The sequence below is a fragment of the Lepidochelys olivacea genome (assembly GCF_965140295.1).
Source record: "Lepidochelys olivacea isolate rLepOli2 genome assembly, chromosome: 7".
Classification (NCBI taxonomy): Eukaryota; Metazoa; Chordata; order Testudines; family Cheloniidae; genus Lepidochelys; species Lepidochelys olivacea.
This window is the reverse complement of record NC_140417.1, coordinates 51,470,243-51,489,159: the sequence shown is the minus strand read 5'-3', so window position 1 is coordinate 51,489,159 and position 18,917 is coordinate 51,470,243. Positions and strand designations below refer to the sequence as shown.

Here is an 18,917-nt window from a genome sequence, read left to right as displayed (position 1 = left end):
GCTAGTGCCCAGTGCTTTGGGTCCACTAACCACATCTTAAGGTCTGGAGAAGAGATGTCATACAGCTGCTTCAATCCCTCGGAGGTAGTGGCCCCTGTACCCTTCCCCCACTTGCGGAGATATTCCCACAGCAGGTTGGTGACCTCCTTGTAAGTGACACTTGGGGTCTTGCGTACACCCCAGAATCGTACACCTTGGGGATCAGTTCAAACTTCAGTAGCAAAGCCTGTTTGAACAGGTCATAGTTCCCCATCTCAATACCATCCATTTAGCTCAATCCCTCCTTGGCCTTGGAACCCAGCAGGGGGCGGTTACACAGCGGAGCCTGTCTGCAGGGTCAATCTGGATCAGATCACAAGCCTTGAAGGATGTGAAGGACGTGAAGTAGGCATTAATATCCCCCCTCCTTAAACTGGGGTGACAATTTGGTGTCTAGATTCTCTGCAGAACTGGCATCTTGGGTCCTTCTTCATTTACTCCCCTGGCAGGCCCTCTGCCCACCAGTCTCTGCTCCTCCAGTTCCAGCTCCTTCGCTTTCAGCTCCTTCGCTTTCTGATTGGGGCGCCCCGCACCGCGCCCCCCCCCGCTGACTGGGGAATTGGGTTGATAGACTCCCGGCTGCTACTTGTCACCATGCAAGGCACTAAATTTAGCCGTATGGAGTGGAAATCCATCAACTTGAACAAAAAAAATTGCACAGATACAGACAGACATCATCTTTCTCCCCAAGTGCAAACAGATGGACATCATACCAAACGGACTGAAGGTAAAAAATCCGTTGCAATCGACTTACTACACTGACTACGGTGAGAGACTGTGCCACACACTCTCAAAGAAACTGAGGAACCTATCTGATCAGCATCCTGTACAGCAAACAGAAGATCAAGAATGAGCTCTCAAAACTAGAAACTCTCATACAAAACCAACCTTGCACACAAAATTCCACGTGGCTGGACTTTACAAAAACGAGACAAGCCATTTACAACGCACAATTCACTTCTCTACAGAGGAAAAAGGACAGTAAACTATCTAAACTCCTACATGCTACAACAGTGGTTCCCTCAACTCACTTAACAATATCATTAATCGATCCAACCACACACTTAGCTCGGCAGAAGAGTCGGTCCTATCTCTTTCTGCCCCACCACTCCCAAGAACATGATACAGTTCTGCGGTGATCAGGAAGCCTACTTTCATGGTCTCAGACTAAGGAATATTTTCAACGCACCACTGAACAGTGCACTGACCGACAGGAACCCTCCTACGGGGTGGATTCCGCCTGATGGTGGATATGACAGACTGGACTTCTACATAGTGTGCTTCCGCAGACGTGCACAGGCTGAAATTGTGAGCCACCCCTGTACTAGAGCCTGTGCTGCAGGGAGCGGGGCAGGGCTTAGCAGTGCCTTATCTGAAAGTGTTGTCTGTGATGTCCTGTCCCTGGAAATGGTCAGGGGCTCTGTCCTTCCCCCACCCTCCCAGGAAAGCCCCAGTGTCCTGTTAGTTTTTGTTTTGTAGCAGAATAATAAAGGGACACTTCAGACAGCAGTGGGTCCATGCACTCCAACCGTGGTTTCTGCCTGTCGGTGTGTCCGTCTGCTCCCCCCACGGCTATCTGTTTCTTTGACTCTGGGAGCCAGTCTTACCCTGCTCTGCTGTGAGACCCCACCCCCCACCCCACCCCTGGGCTGTTCACACACAGCCTCTGGCATGTAAGCTGCTCCAAGCTAGTTGCAATTGAATGATACTAGCCAATATCTCCGGTCCCAGACATAACCCTGGGAACTTCCGTCTTGCAGTGTCCAGTTATGGCCGCTGGACACTGCAAGCTTATATGAGTTCATCAAGTTAACAAAGAAATTGATATGTACCAGGCTTGTTATGCCAAGGGGAGTCTCTGCTACAAATGCACTGCTTCAGGTAGAATAAACAAATGTATTAACTATAAAGCTAGATCTAAAGTGATTTTAAGTCGAGGCATAACAAGTCAGAGTGGTTACGAAAATAAAATAAAATATAAGCACAGTCTAAACTCTCAACCCTTTAGATTGGGCAGCAACTAGATTAAGCAGTTTTTCTCACCCTACTGGATATTGCAGTCCTTAATATACAGATTTGTTCCTTAAACCTGGGCCAAACTCCTGTGTTGGAGTCTTGTGTTCTTCTCAGTGTCCTGCCTGGTTGCTTGCAGAAGAGGTGGGGCAGGAGAAGGGCCCAGTATGTGTCCATTCTCCCTGTTTTACACTCTCAGTCCATGTGCTTGTAGAACAAATGGAATGTCTCTCCAAGCAAGGTTGAGCAATTCCCCTGGTGGGGCCTCATGCAGGTGACTCATTGCATTGTAGCTCCCTTGCTTCTCACCCCCTCCCTCCCATGTTTGCACTGCGAAATGAAAGTTGGCGCCTGTGCGATGCTGGTAAACCCAGACTTTGACAAGCCCTTTATGGTGTTCACCGATGCCTCGTACACAGCGCTGGGTGCACGTGCTAATGCAGGTTGATGGAACGCGGGAGAGACACTCCATCATGTACCTGTACAGGAAGCTGCTGCCCTCGGAGCAGACTTATCCAGCAATAGAAAGGGAATGTCTGGCCATGGTGTGGTCCCTTACAAATCTGCAGCCGTATCTGTTTGGGCGCCGCTTCACCGTGTACACTAACCATTCACCCCTGAGGTGGCTACACTAGATGAAACGGGCCAATGCCAAGCTCCTGAGGTGGGGTCTCCAGCTTCAGGATTATGACATGGAGGTGGTCCACGTTAAGGGGAGTGCCAAGATTGTAGCCGATGCTTTGTCCCAGAAATGCGGGACAGAACTTACGCAGGCCACTGGCCAAAGTGCCCCACCCAGTTCCGGTCTCTGAGGAGGAAGAGCTGTGACAAAGTGGGGTTTTATTCATCTTGTTTTGTTGCGTATGAGTTGGGCGTGTGATTTTTACTGAGGACCTCAGGGCAGGTGAGGCTACCCAGCCGTTTGCACCTATGTGACCCGGTGACACATTTTCCCTGGGAAGCAAGACAAAGAGACGGAGAAGGGGCAACAGGGGGGTGTTGGAAGCTGGCAGTCTGCATTAGGAGACTGGAAGAGGGCTAGTGCAGCGCGTCTGGCCCAGGACTTGAAAGATAGACTTGGCTGAAAGTCGCTGATTTCTGTGCTAACAAGTTCTGTCCTACGCTGTGTTACTGTCCACTAATAAACCTTCTGTTTTATTGGCTGACTGAGAGTCATGCCTGACTGCGGAGTTGAGGTGCAGGACCCTCTGGCTTCCCCAGGAACCCCACCCGGGCAGACTCACTGTGGGAAGTGCACGGTGTGGATGCGGATGCTGAATGCTCCAAGGTCAGACCCAGGAAAGGTGAAGATGTTTAAGCTTCTTGCCTGGAGACAGTATGCTCTGAGAGAGGAGGCATGCTCCCCCAGAGTCTTGGCTGGCGTCAGACGGAGTAGTTCCAGAGCATCGCCCCGGTGATTCCATGACACACCGGCAGACGTGACTCTCAGCCAAGCTGGTAAAAACAGAAGGTTTATTAGTCGACAGGAACGCAGCGCAGGACAGAACTTCTTAGCACTTCTTAGCTTCTCCCCCTGAGCCCCAAGCCAGCCGAGACTCGCTTCGAACTGCCTGGCCCCTGCCCTACCTGTTGCTCCTCCTCTGGCCTTTCTCTCGCTTCCCAGGCCAAGAGTATCCTCGTCGCATCCCCCTCCTGGGTCTCAACTTACAAAGGGGTGTCCATAACTTCCATACAGAAAGCTGGAGCATCTCCAAAAATTGCACACGTTTATTCCCACCACCTAGACATTGGTGCAATACACAGGGAAAGTTAGGGACACACAGCATTCATGTCAAACAGTAAGCCTCATATACAACATAACAAGGGGAAATCCCACCACATGTCTCCCCTCTTCCCCTCTTCGAGACCTAACTGAGCGGGTTCACTTTAGCCAGTGACCTGGGGAAGTTCAGGTCTCCCTCTCCGGCACAAAGCATCAGCCTTTAAAACACTTTCACTCCCTTTAACCACTATGGACCACCTCCATATCGTAATCCTTTAATGACAGACTCCACTTCAGGAGCTTGGCATTGGCTCCTCTCATCTGACGCAGCCATGGCAGGGCGAGTAGTCTGTGCACACAGTGAAGCGCTGCCCAAATAGATCCGGCTGCAGCCTTGTAAGAGCCCACTCCATGGCCAGGCATTCCTTCTCTATGGCTGCATAGCCCTGCTCCCAGGGCAGCAGCTTCCTGCTCAGGTACATGATGTGGTGTTTCGCCCCCTTTGCATGGGCCTGCCTCGGCACCGTGCCAAGTCCTGTGTCTGGGGCATCGGTGAACACCATAAAGGACTTGTCAAAGTCTGGGTTTCCCAGCACCGGGCCCTTGACCAGATCCTCCTTCAGTGTGCAGAGAGCCCTCTGGCACTGCTCCGATCAGACCAGCTTGTCTAGCTTACCCTTCTTGGGAGCTGACACAGAGCTAAAGTGGGGCACAAGCCTCTGGTAGTGCCCCGCCATCCCAATAAAGCCCTGGGTCTGTTTCATAGTCTGGAGAGCAGGCCAATCTCTGGTCGCCCCGACATTGGCTGGCTCTGGCTTTAGGCAGCCGCTCTCTACCTTGTGGCTCAGGTACGACACCTCTGCCATCCCCACCTTGCACTTCCTAGCTTTTACAGTCGGCCCTGAATCCTGGAGGTAACTCAGCCCCCTAATCACCTGGGACACATGGTCCTCCCAGGTCTGACTAATGGCACAAATATTATCAATGTACGCTAGGGTAAAATTCTCCATCGCCATCAGTAATTGATCCGTCTGGCACCGGTAGGTGACCGACCCTTCCTTAAGGCTGAAAGGTCGGACTTGTACAGCCCCAAAGAGGTAACAAAAGCAGGTTTCAACCTGGCATCTGGATCGAAAGGCACCTGCCAGTAGCCTTTGGTGACATCCTTGGTCATGGGTACTGAGTCCCCCCCACTTTGTCTAGGCTCTCATCAGGAGTAGGTATGTGCAGGCGGCAGACATGGTGATGGCATTGAGAGTCGGATCGACCCATCTTTCCTGTGGACCGGCACAAGTGACAGGCCCCCGGGGCTGGTGGATGGCTGGATCACGCCCTAAAGTCAGTATGTCTCCGACCTCTCCCACCAGGTCCTTGGCTGTTTTCCCAGTGACCCAGAATTGGGAGCATCTTACAGGAGGGTGGACTCCTGTCTCCACCTGGTGAACAGCTAGGTTAGCGAGGCCAGGCTGGTTCCAAAGCAGCTGTTGTTACAAATCATAGACGATTAGGGTTGGAAGAGAACTCAGGAGGTGATCTAGTCCAACCCCCGATCAAAGAAGGACCAACACAACCTAAATCATCCCAGCCCGGGCTTCGTCAAGCGGGGCCTTAAAAATGTCTAAGGATGGAGATTTCACCACCTTCCTCGGTAAACCATTCCAGTGGTTCACAACCCTCCTAGTGAAATAGTGTTTCCTAATATCGAACCTAGACGTCCCCCACTGCAACTTGAGACCATTACTCCTTGTTCTGTCATCTGCCACCACTAAGAACAGCTATGATCCATCCTCTTTTGAAGGCTGCTATCAACTCCCCTCTCCTGCAGACTAAACAAGTCCGGTTCCCTCAGCCTCTCCTCATAAGTCATGTGCCCCAGCCCCCTAATCATTTTCGCTGCCCTCCGCTGGACTCTCTCCAATTTGTCCACATCCTTTCTGTAGTGGGGGGGGGCCCAAAACTGGACGCAATACTCCAGATGTGGCCTCACCAGTGCCTAATAGCGGGGAATATAAGCCCTCGGTCTGCTGGCAATGCTCCTCCTAATGCAGCCCAATATGTGGTTAGCCTTCTTGGTAACAAGGGCACACTGCTCACTCGCATCCAGCTTCTCAGCCACTGTAATCCCCAGGTCCTTTTCTGCAGAACTGCTGCTTAGCCAGACAGTCCCCAGCCTGTGGTGGTTCATGGGATTCTTACGTGCTAAGTGCTAAGTGCATTTTTCCTTGTTGAACCTCATCAAATTAATTTTGTCCCAATCCTCCAATTTGGCTAGGTTACTCTGTACCCTATCCCTAACTGTGACGTGTTCATTCACAGAGACCTCCTTCCTTGGACTGTTACCTGATGTTACAGAAATTACCTCTGAGCCTGTTTTCCCTGCCAGCTTGGGACTTCCAGAACCCTGCCTTGTTGAGCCAGACACGCTAGTCTGCTGCAACACAGACCCAGGGTCTGGGCCACACCCCCAAAGCTGCAGACTTTGAAAACAGCTCAGCAGGTTACCTGTCTCCAGCACCCACGTCCCAATAGGAGCCAAACCCCAAACAAATCCATTGTACTTGTTATAAAGCTTATACAGGGTAAATTCATAAATTGTTCACCCTCAATATCACTGATAGAGAGATATGCACAGCTGTTTGCTCCCCCAGGTATTCATCACTTACTCTGGGTTTATTAATAAACAAAAGTGATTTTATTAAATATAAAAGTAGGATTCAAGTGGTTTGAAGTAACAACAGACAGAACAAAAGAAGTCACCAAGCAAAAATAAAGCAAAAACACACAAGTCTAAGCCTAAAAGCATTAAGAAACGGATAACAGGTAATAGCTCACCCGCAGAGACATTCCAATAAACTTCTTTCACAGACTCCTTCCTAGTCTGGGCCCAATCCTTTCCCTGGTACAGTCCTAGTTAGTTCCAGCAGACATCTCAGGTGGTAAGAAGGGGTTTTCTCATGGCCGGCAGCCTCTTTTGTCCTATTCCACCCCCTTTTATAGCTTCTGCACAAGATAGGAATCCATAGGTACACACGCGCCATTCACATAGGGCCAGGGCAGAAGCCGCAGGCTTAGAGAACACTGTCCCTTGATTCCCTGCTCACCCTCAGCAGCGAGATATCACCCATAATGATCACCTCCTGTGGAAAGTGTGGAGACAGGAATGAATATCAGGCCCACCCTACAGTGCTGGCTCTCCCCAAGTGCCCAAGAGCCAAGTGTCCAGTGTACAGCAGGGTCCCGAAACAGTGATTTACCCTGTCCCTGCTGCTACTCACCATTTTGGGAGTCTTGTGGCTTATGTGTGCTTGCCTGGGGTCAACCAGATACTGACAGTTGTGTGAGTACCAGCTGTGTTTTAAAGCACTGAAAGAGTGCTGTCTATGTAGCAAACAATACTGCTTCTGTAAAATGTTGTATTTAAACTTCACACAGATGACCTTGGGAGACCAGCCTCCCTCTTTGTTATCGGCGGCAGAGCGGTTGCGAAGAATTCGAAAACGGTGAAGAAGTAAGGAGGACTTTATGCGTGAGGTTATCATCCACTCCGCTGCTGAGAAAAAGGAATTGAAGGAGTGGTGGGACAGTGAGAAGACGGAATGAAAGGAGAACGCAGCACACCAGAAAGAAGCCACGGAGGGGCTCTTAACAGTCATGGAGCGTCAAGCGGACATGCTCCAGAGGTACTAGCTCTTCAAACCGAGCAGCTCCACGCCCACCTTCCCCTGCAGCCACTGTCGGAAAACTCTTTCCCAAAGCACCACACACACACACACACACACATCGCCAACACACTCTTATCAACCTCCTGGATCCACTCTCTACCCGCAGCATTCCACTCCTCCCTCCTCAAAGTCCAGCAGTGTGGACTCCCAATACCCACTACACTCAACACTTGCCCAGGTTTGGGTATGATCCCTGGACATACACAAATCTGTAGCCGTGCTGAGACCCCCCTCCTCCTCTTGAGACCTTCCATACCCTCCATTCTCCCCCATCCTGCTCCCGACTGATGATTTTTTTCATTGGACTCTCTCTTCCGGTTGTTGTCTTTCAGTAAAAGAATTGTGTTTGTTTGAAAGCAATCTTTATTCTATTAAGTGAAAGCAAAAAGAGCACTGCAAAGTAACATAGATACAGCTATGTTAAGTTCCCTTCTTGCATCATGTGCACCAATCACCTCCTAGCATTACAAGCACTGCAATCTCGAGTATAGGTTTCAGCTTCAAATTGCTGCCTCAAAGCATCCCTGATCCTTATGGTCCCGTGCTGTGCCCTTCTAATAGCCCTGGTCTCTGGCTGTTCAAAGCTAGCCTCCAGGTGCTGAGCCTTTGCGGTTCAGCCCTGAGTGAAGCATTCACCCGTCCCTTCAAAAATATTATGTAGCGCACAGCACACGGCTATAAGCATAGGAATATGATCATCGGCCACGTCCAGCTTCCCATACACGGATTGCTGGGTCTGTTTGGAGGCTGGATACGAAAACACTGCTGACCCTATACAGAGCCTGAATCAGACCCGGTACTAGGATCATAGCCCCATAGGGTTGGGAGGGACCGCAAGGGTCACCTAGTTCTAGTCTGGGCCCTGCCAAGATGCAGGATTGACTCTGGCTGCCAAACTTTTGGGTCAGCATCAAAATCAGAACATTAAAAATTAGATTTAACACAAGCCCAGGCAGTCCAAATTCTGTGCGGTGCATTTATTACCACACCTGCTTGCACGCTACAGAGAGCTGCTAGTGAAATGTCAGTTACACGACAAATGAAAGTACTGTGCCATGGATCTGTGTGGCTCCCGGAAACAGCAGGATCTGGTTCCCCCTCTCTGGCTCTTACTAAGATGTAAGATGGCTCTTCATGCGGCCCCTACCACAAGCGCCGCCAATGGGAGCTGTAGGGACGGTGCTGGACAGGGCACATGCTGCTGCTTCCAGAGATGCTTGAGGTAAGCGCCACCCGGAGACTGCACCCCAACCTCCTCCAGTGCACCAACTCCCTGCCCCAGCCCTCATCCCCCTCCTGCACCCTGAACGCTTCATTTCTGGCACCACCCCAGAGCCCGCAGCCCCAGCCGTATCCTTCCTCCCCTCCCACACCCCAACCCCCAATTTTCTGAGCATTAATGGCCCGCCATACAATTTCCATACCGACATGTGATCCTCGGGCCAAAAAGTTTGCCCATCTCTGATCTAAACGAATATCAGACTATGTAGCTGTCGTGACAACGTTGAACTGGATCTGGGCTGTACATCCAGCAGCAGTGTTCAGATTTTTTGATTCAATCGCAGGCTTTAGGGTGCTGAAAAAGGTTTCACCGTATAGTTCACCTCCTTGTTTGATGACCTTGAGAGGCCTATCCCAGGCAGCTTGCAACTTATTCTTCTTCACGGGGATGAGAAGCATCACCTGGTCCCCAGTGGCACAGGAGGGGCCCCCGCTTTTCTGCTTCCCTTAGGCCCTGACTTGGTTTCTCCTGTCCAAACCCATAAGCTCAGTGAGATTTTCCCGGAAAATCAGTACGTATTCCACCACAGATTCTCCATGGGGAGAGGGCTTCCCTTCCCCGTCGTCCCTCATCAAGTCCAAGGGTCCCCTCACTCTTCTCTCATAAAGCAACTCGAATGGGGAAAACCCTGTGGATTCCTGGGGAACTTCCCTGTATGCGAACAGCACGTAGGGTAAATACTTGTCCCACTCCTGCGGGTGCTGGGCCATAAATGTTTTCAGCATCATCTTTAGAGTCCCATTGAACCTCTCCATCAGCCCATAGGACTGAGGGTGACATGCAGTGGCCCAGGTGTGCCTGATCCCCACACTTCTCCCACAAGCACTGGAGCAGGGCTGACATGAAGTTGGACTGCTGGTCAGTAAGGACCTCCTTGGGGAACCCCACTCTGCTGAAAATGGTCAGCAGTACATCTGCCACGGTGCCTTCCTCGATAGAGGACTAGGCCACTGCATCGGGGTACCACCACCAGAATGTATTTCTTCCCAGCGCGGATTGCCTTGCTGAGGGGCCCCACTATTTCCATGATGAAAAGGCTGTATGATGGGCAAATGTCTCAGAGATGCTTTGCACTTACCCCAGGCCTTCCCCACCCTCTGGCAGGAGTCACAGGACCTGCAATACTGTTGGACAGCGTCCAAGACCCGAGCCAGTAAAAGTTCTGCAGCAGCCGCTGCCTGGCGTGCTAGCTGCCCTGATGCCTCAAAAGGGGAACATCATGGGCCAGACTGGGGAATCACAAACTGACTCCTGGCTTTACAAGGTTCAGTCTGCCCCCAAACCAGCCCATTCCCTTCTCTCACAGGAAGCTCTCCCAGCTGTCCTCCCCAGGGGTCCGGCACCACTGTGGCCAGCAAAGGCCCTCAGCTTCTTTAAGGAGGGATCCGCCTACAGCTCAATCTGGAATTCCGCTGCTGGGTTTGGGGCCACAGCCCTGGCTGGCTATGCATTGGTTTCCCCATCTTGGGACAGAGGCTCAGGCCCAGCCCTTTTGAACCCTACCCTTGGTGCTTTGCTCCCCACATTGGGAGGTTTCGCACTGCTGGCTCAGGACAGGGTGTCCCTCACTGGCTCTGACTCTGGGGAAGGATCAGGGTGCTCTGAGTGCCACCCGGCCAGTCCCCCAAGTCAAGACCCATTAGTTCCTCCAGGAGTAGCTTATCATGCACCCCAAACTCTTTGGGGGCCCTCCTTAGGCACCCCCCCCGTTCAGATGCATCTTTGCTACAGGAATCTTGTCGAGGGGCCTGAACACACCTCTCAGGGTCAGCTATGCATCAGGCACTCGCTGGTCTGGGTCTACCGCCTCTGGCCTGGCCAGTGTCACCTCTCTGCCTGTGTCCCAGAACCCCTGGACGCTCCTTCCGCCCACCTCAATGGGGATGAGCTCGCGATTTTTCCATGAGGCATGTTTCATTCTCACCCAGGGGATTGAGTACAGGTGCTCTGGAACTGGAGCCCCACCTTCCCCTGCTCCTCTGCACTGGCGTTCTCCTCTCCCTGACTCTGCCATGTTGACTGCGGCCCCCTGGACTGGTGGTGCCCCCTCTCGGTGGGCTTCCGCCCAGTTGACACTCTGAGGATTCTGCTTGGCCTGCAGTTCCTTCATCTTCAGGCATTGCGCCACTTTGTGTCTTTTTCGGCCACAGTAATTACATTTCAGGTCCCTCAAGTCCCACGAGTGGGGGGGTTGGCCCGCTCTGGCTCATGGGCACCCCTGAGTTGGGCTTCTTGGACTCGCAACTTTGAGAGGTCTCTGGGTGACCCACCCTTCTGACTCCCCGATATCGGTCTCCTTCGCGCCTCCCCCCCCCCATCTGCTGTCCACAAACTCATCCGCTAGTGCCCAGTGCTTTGGGTCCACTAACCACATCTTAAGGTCTGGAGAAGAGATGTCATACAGCTGCTTCAATCCCTCGGAGGTAGTGGCCCCTGTACCCTTCCCCCACTTGCGGAGATATTCCCACAGCAGGTTGGTGACCTCCTTGTAAGTGACACTTGGGGTCTTGCGTACACCCCAGAATCGTACACCTTGGGGATCAGTTCAAACTTCAGTAGCAAAGCCTGTTTGAACAGGTCATAGTTCCCCATCTCAATACCATCCATTTAGCTCAATCCCTCCTTGGCCTTGGAACCCAGCAGGGGGCGGTTACACAGCGGAGCCTGTCTGCAGGGTCAATCTGGATCAGATCACAAGCCTTGAAGGATGTGAAGGACGTGAAGTAGGCATTAATATCCCCCCTCCTTAAACTGGGGTGACAATTTGGTGTCTAGATTCTCTGCAGAACTGGCATCTTGGGTCCTTCTTCATTTACTCCCCTGGCAGGCCCTCTGCCCACCAGTCTCTGCTCCTCCAGTTCCAGCTCCTTCGCTTTCAGCTCCTTCGCTTTCTGATTGGGGCGCCCCGCACCGCGCCCCCCCCCGCTGACTGGGGAATTGGGTTGATAGACTCCCGGCTGCTACTTGTCACCATGCAAGGCACTAAATTTAGCCGTATGGAGTGGAAATCCATCAACTTGAACAAAAAAAATTGCACAGATACAGACAGACATCATCTTTCTCCCCAAGTGCAAACAGATGGACATCATACCAAACGGACTGAAGGTAAAAAATCCGTTGCAATCGACTTACTACACTGACTACGGTGAGAGACTGTGCCACACACTCTCAAAGAAACTGAGGAACCTATCTGATCAGCATCCTGTACAGCAAACAGAAGATCAAGAATGAGCTCTCAAAACTAGAAACTCTCATACAAAACCAACCTTGCACACAAAATTCCACGTGGCTGGACTTTACAAAAACGAGACAAGCCATTTACAACGCACAATTCACTTCTCTACAGAGGAAAAAGGACAGTAAACTATCTAAACTCCTACATGCTACAACAGTGGTTCCCTCAACTCACTTAACAATATCATTAATCGATCCAACCACACACTTAGCTCGGCAGAAGAGTCGGTCCTATCTCTTTCTGCCCCACCACTCCCAAGAACATGATACAGTTCTGCGGTGATCAGGAAGCCTACTTTCATGGTCTCAGACTAAGGAATATTTTCAACGCACCACTGAACAGTGCACTGACCGACAGGAACCCTCCTACGGGGTGGATTCCGCCTGATGGTGGATATGACAGACTGGACTTCTACATAGTGTGCTTCCGCAGACGTGCACAGGCTGAAATTGTGAGCCACCCCTGTACTAGAGCCTGTGCTGCAGGGAGCGGGGCAGGGCTTAGCAGTGCCTTATCTGAAAGTGTTGTCTGTGATGTCCTGTCCCTGGAAATGGTCAGGGGCTCTGTCCTTCCCCCACCCTCCCAGGAAAGCCCCAGTGTCCTGTTAGTTTTTGTTTTGTAGCAGAATAATAAAGGGACACTTCAGACAGCAGTGGGTCCATGCACTCCAACCGTGGTTTCTGCCTGTCGGTGTGTCCGTCTGCTCCCCCCACGGCTATCTGTTTCTTTGACTCTGGGAGCCAGTCTTACCCTGCTCTGCTGTGAGACCCCACCCCCCACCCCACCCCTGGGCTGTTCACACACAGCCTCTGGCATGTAAGCTGCTCCAAGCTAGTTGCAATTGAATGATACTAGCCAATATCTCCGGTCCCAGACATAACCCTGGGAACTTCCGTCTTGCAGTGTCCAGTTATGGCCGCTGGACACTGCAAGCTTATATGAGTTCATCAAGTTAACAAAGAAATTGATATGTACCAGGCTTGTTATGCCAAGGGGAGTCTCTGCTACAAATGCACTGCTTCAGGTAGAATAAACAAATGTATTAACTATAAAGCTAGATCTAAAGTGATTTTAAGTCGAGGCATAACAAGTCAGAGTGGTTACGAAAATAAAATAAAATATAAGCACAGTCTAAACTCTCAACCCTTTAGATTGGGCAGCAACTAGATTAAGCAGTTTTTCTCACCCTACTGGATATTGCAGTCCTTAATATACAGATTTGTTCCTTAAACCTGGGCCAAACTCCTGTGTTGGAGTCTTGTGTTCTTCTCAGTGTCCTGCCTGGTTGCTTGCAGAAGAGGTGGGGCAGGAGAAGGGCCCAGTATGTGTCCATTCTCCCTGTTTTACACTCTCAGTCCATGTGCTTGTAGAACAAATGGAATGTCTCTCCAAGCAAGGTTGAGCAATTCCCCTGGTGGGGCCTCATGCAGGTGACTCATTGCATTGTAGCTCCCTTGCTTCTCACCCCTCCCTCCCATGTTTGCACTGCGAAATGAAAGTTGGCGCCTGTGCGATGCTGGTAAACCCAGACTTTGACAAGCCCTTTATGGTGTTCACCGATGCCTCGTACACAGCGCTGGGTGCACGTGCTAATGCAGGTTGATGGAACGCGGGAGAGACACTCCATCATGTACCTGTACAGGAAGCTGCTGCCCTCGGAGCAGACTTATCCAGCAATAGAAAGGGAATGTCTGGCCATGGTGTGGTCCCTTACAAATCTGCAGCCGTATCTGTTTGGGCGCCGCTTCACCGTGTACACTAACCATTCACCCCTGAGGTGGCTACACTAGATGAAACGGGCCAATGCCAAGCTCCTGAGGTGGGGTCTCCAGCTTCAGGATTATGACATGGAGGTGGTCCACGTTAAGGGGAGTGCCAAGATTGTAGCCGATGCTTTGTCCCAGAAATGCGGGACAGAACTTACGCAGGCCACTGGCCAAAGTGCCCCACCCAGTTCCGGTCTCTGAGGAGGAAGAGCTGTGACAAAGTGGGGTTTTATTCATCTTGTTTTGTTGCGTATGAGTTGGGCGTGTGATTTTTACTGAGGACCTCAGGGCAGGTGAGGCTACCCAGCCGTTTGCACCTATGTGACCCGGTGACACATTTTCCCTGGGAAGCAAGACAAAGAGACGGAGAAGGGGCAACAGGGGGGTGTTGGAAGCTGGCAGTCTGCATTAGGAGACTGGAAGAGGGCTAGTGCAGCGCGTCTGGCCCAGGACTTGAAAGATAGACTTGGCTGAAAGTCGCTGATTTCTGTGCTAACAAGTTCTGTCCTACGCTGTGTTACTGTCCACTAATAAACCTTCTGTTTTATTGGCTGACTGAGAGTCATGCCTGACTGCGGAGTTGAGGTGCAGGACCCTCTGGCTTCCCCAGGAACCCCACCCGGGCAGACTCACTGTGGGAAGTGCACGGTGTGGATGGGGATGCTGAATGCTCCAAGGTCAGACCCAGGAAAGGTGAAGATGTTTAAGCTTCTTGCCTGGAGACAGTATGCTCTGAGAGAGGAGGCATGCTCCCCCAGAGTCTTGGCTGGCGTCAGACGGAGTAGTTCCAGAGCATCGCCCCGGTGATTCCATGACACACCGGCAGACGTGACTCTCAGCCAAGCTGGTAAAAACAGAAGGTTTATTAGTCGACAGGAACGCAGCGCAGGACAGAACTTCTTAGCACTTCTTAGCTTCTCCCCCTGAGCCCCAAGCCAGCCGAGACTCGCTTCGAACTGCCTGGCCCCTGCCCTACCTGTTGCTCCTCCTCTGGCCTTTCTCTCGCTTCCCAGGCCAAGAGTATCCTCGTCGCATCCCCCTCCTGGGTCTCAACTTACAAAGGGGTGTCCATAACTTCCATACAGAAAGCTGGAGCATCTCCAAAAATTGCACACGTTTATTCCCACCACCTAGACATTGGTGCAATACACAGGGAAAGTTAGGGACACACAGCATTCATGTCAAACAGTAAGCCTCATATACAACATAACAAGGGGAAATCCCACCACATGTCTCCCCTCTTCCCCTCTTCGAGACCTAACTGAGCGGGTTCACTTTAGCCAGTGACCTGGGGAAGTTCAGGTCTCCCTCTCCGGCACAAAGCATCAGCCTTTAAAACACTTTCACTCCCTTTAACCACTATGGACCACCTCCATAGCGTAATCCTTTAATGACAGACTCCACTTCAGGAGCTTGGCATTGGCCCCTCTCATCTGACGCAGCCATGGCAGGGCGAGTAGTCTGTGCACACAGTGAAGCGCTGCCCAAATAGATCCGGCTGCAGCCTTGTAAGAGCCCACTCCATGGCCAGGCATTCCTTCTCTATGGCTGCATAGCCCTGCTCCCAGGGCAGCAGCTTCCTGCTCAGGTACATGATGTGGTGTTTCGCCCCCTTTGCATGGGCCTGCCTCGGCACCGTGCCCAGTCCTGTGTCTGGGGCATCGGTGAACACCATAAAGGACTTGTCAAAGTCTGGGTTTCCCAGCACCGGGCCCTTGACCAGATCCTCCTTCAGTGTGCAGAGAGCCCTCTGGCACTGCTCCGATCAGACCAGCTTGTCTAGCTTACCCTTCTTGGGAGCTGACACAGAGCTAAAGTGGGGCACAAGCCTCTGGTAGTGCCCCGCCATCCCAATAAAGCCCTGGGTCTGTTTCATAGTCTGGAGAGCAGGCCAATCTCTGGTCGCCCCGACATTGGCTGGCTCTGGCTTTAGGCAGCCGCTCTCTACCTTGTGGCTCAGGTACGACACCTCTGCCATCCCCACCTTGCACTTCCTAGCTTTTACAGTCGGCCCTGAATCCTGGAGGTAACTCAGCCCCCTAATCACCTGGGACACATGGTCCTCCCAGGTCTGACTAATGGCACAAATATTATCAATGTACGCTAGGGTAAAATTCTCCATCGCCATCAGTAATTGATCCGTCTGGCACCGGTAGGTGACCGACCCTTCCTTAAGGCTGAAAGGTCGGACTTGTACAGCCCCAAAGAGGTAACAAAAGCAGGTTTCAACCTGGCATCTGGATCGAAAGGCACCTGCCAGTAGCCTTTGGTGACATCCTTGGTCATGGGTACTGAGTCCCCCCCACTTGTCTAGGCTCTCATCAGGAGTAGGTATGTGCAGGCGGCAGACATGGTGATGGCATTGAGAGTCGGATCGACCCATCTTTCCTGTGGACCGGCACAAGTGACAGGCCCCCGGGGCTGGTGGATGGCTGGATCACGCCCTAAAGTCAGTATGTCTCCGACCTCTCCCACCAGGTCCTTGGCTGTTTTCCCAGTGACCCAGAATTGGGAGCATCTTACAGGAGGGTGGACTCCTGTCTCCACCTGGTGAACAGCTAGGTTAGCGAGGCCAGGCTGGTTCCAAAGCAGCTGTTGTTACAAATCATAGACGATTAGGGTTGGAAGAGAACTCAGGAGGTGATCTAGTCCAACCCCCGATCAAAGAAGGACCAACACAACCTAAATCATCCCAGCCCGGGCTTCGTCAAGCGGGGCCTTAAAAATGTCTAAGGATGGAGATTTCACCACCTTCCTCGGTAAACCATTCCAGTGGTTCACAACCCTCCTAGTGAAATAGTGTTTCCTAATATCGAACCTAGACGTCCCCCACTGCAACTTGAGACCATTACTCCTTGTTCTGTCATCTGCCACCACTAAGAACAGCTATGATCCATCCTCTTTTGAAGGCTGCTATCAACTCCCCTCTCACTCCTCTCTTCTGCAGACTAAACAAGTCCGGTTCCCTCAGCCTCTCCTCATAAGTCATGTGCCCCAGCCCCCTAATCATTTTCGCTGCCCTCCGCTGGACTCTCTCCAATTTGTCCACATCCTTTCTGTAGTGGGGGGGGCCCAAAACTGGACGCAATACTCCAGATGTGGCCTCACCAGTGCCTAATAGCGGGGAATAATCACTTCCCTCGGTCTGCTGGCAATGCTCCTCCTAATGCAGCCCAATATGTGGTTAGCCTTCTTGGTAACAAGGGCACACTGCTCACTCGCATCCAGCTTCTCAGCCACTGTAATCCCCAGGTCCTTTTCTGCAGAACTGCTGCTTAGCCAGACAGTCCCCAGCCTGTGGTGGTTCATGGGATTCTTACGTGCTAAGTGCTAAGTGCATTTTTCCTTGTTGAACCTCATCAAATTAATTTTGTCCCAATCCTCCAATTTGGCTAGGTTACTCTGTACCCTATCCCTAACTGCGACGTGTTCATTCACAGAGACCTCCTTCCTTGGACTGTTACCTGATGTTACAGAAATTACCTCTGAGCCTGTTTTCCCTGCCAGCTTGGGACTTCCAGAACCCTGCCTTGTTGAGCCAGACACGCTAGTCTGCTGCAACACAGACCCAGGGTCTGGGCCACACCCCCAAAGCTGCAGACTTTGAAAACAGCTCAGCAGGTTACCTGTCTCCAGCACCCACGTCCCAATAGGAGCCAAACCCCAAACAAATCCATTGTACTTGTTATAAAGCTTATACAGGGTAAATTCATAAATTGTTCACCCTCAATATCACTGATAGAGAGATATGCACAGCTGTTTGCTCCCCCAGGTATTCATCACTTACTCTGGGTTTATTAATAAACAAAAGTGATTTTATTAAATATAAAAGTAGGATTCAAGTGGTTTGAAGTAACAACAGACAGAACAAAAGAAGTCACCAAGCAAAAATAAAGCAAAAACACACAAGTCTAAGCCTAAAAGCATTAAGAAACGGATAACAGGTAATAGCTCACCCGCAGAGACATTCCAATAAACTTCTTTCACAGACTCCTTCCTAGTCTGGGCCCAATCCTTTCCCTGGTACAGTCCTAGTTAGTTCCAGCAGACATCTCAGGTGGTAAGAAGGGGTTTTCTCATGGCCGGCAGCCTCTTTTGTCCTATTCCACCCCCTTTTATAGCTTCTGCACAAGATAGGAATCTTTTGTCTCTCTGGAGCCACACCCCTCCTTCTAAATGGAAAAGTACCAGATTTAAGATGGATGTCATTACTAGGTGACATGGTCACAAATAACTATAAGTCCCCTAGTCTCCATTTCCCATGGGCTGGCCCACACGTACACAGGAAGGCTTTCAAGTAACTAAGGCCATTTACAACTGATTTTTTTTCTGGAGCACCTTTAATAGCCTCCACTTAATATGTTTACATCTGTGAAACAAGTTTATATTTTATTCTTCTAATTCCAGATATAGAAATAATACATGCAAAAAAATAGGATGAACACACTTAGTAGATTACAAGCTTTCTAATGACATAATACAAGGGGTATTTAGCGAAAAGCATATTCCAGTTATGGCCTATTCATAAGCATATTTCCGTAAAGCATATGGAGTGCAACATCACACCTACCTCCAGGGTATCTACCTCTCCCCCCAGCTTAGTGTCATGCGCAAACTTGTTGAGGGTGCAATCTAGCCCATAGTCCGGATCATTAGTATTGAAGAAAACCAGACCCAGGACCGACCCCTGGGGCACTCCGCTTGATACCTGCTGCCAACTAGACACTGAGCCGTTGCTCAGTACCCATTGAGCCTGACAATCTAGCCAGCTTTCTATCCTACCAGGCAGAGAGGGGAATTGATTCCAGCAAGGGACCGGCTCCTGTCTCAGGGACTCACCAAGGGACTCACCAAGGGATCTTCCCCCTTCTCCCACTGGCCACACAATGGCCAGTACCAGCCTCTCCCTTTCACAATACAGCTCCATCATGTTTACCTGATCCCCTTGGTGGCTGTGAGCCCGGCTGGGCAGTGCCACCACATCATTTTCCTCCTTCAGCTGCTTGATGAACTTGAAGGGCCTGTCCGAGGCAGCTTGCAGCTTATTCTTCCTCACCAGGATAAGAACCTTCACCTTGTCCCCGGTGCCGTAAGCTGAGTGGTCGTACCAGACCTTCTGCCTCCCTTGGGTCCTGTC

At 51.3% G+C, this 18,917-nt stretch overlaps 1 protein-coding gene across 5 annotated transcripts in view; it reads right to left on the bottom strand.

Moving 5' to 3' along the window:
• Nucleotides 1–17,916, bottom strand: part of IP6K1 (inositol hexakisphosphate kinase 1) — a 228,250-nt gene extending 210,334 nt beyond the window's left edge. Inside the window, exons 1-4 of one of the 5 annotated variants that reach the window (XM_084634292.1) lie at nucleotides 17,737–17,916; nucleotides 14,757–14,910; nucleotides 14,414–14,624; nucleotides 3,297–3,507 (exon numbers count right to left, since the gene is read on the bottom strand). The gene's annotated coding sequence lies outside the window, so the exon portion shown is untranslated. Of the gene's footprint in view, nucleotides 1–3,296; nucleotides 3,508–3,639; nucleotides 3,794–6,607; nucleotides 8,794–14,413; nucleotides 14,911–17,736 lie in introns of those variants that run through there. The other 4 variants (XM_084634319.1, XM_084634290.1, XM_084634316.1 and 1 more) reach the window with 4 other exon arrangements.
• Nucleotides 17,917–18,917: the final 1,001 nt, after the last annotated feature.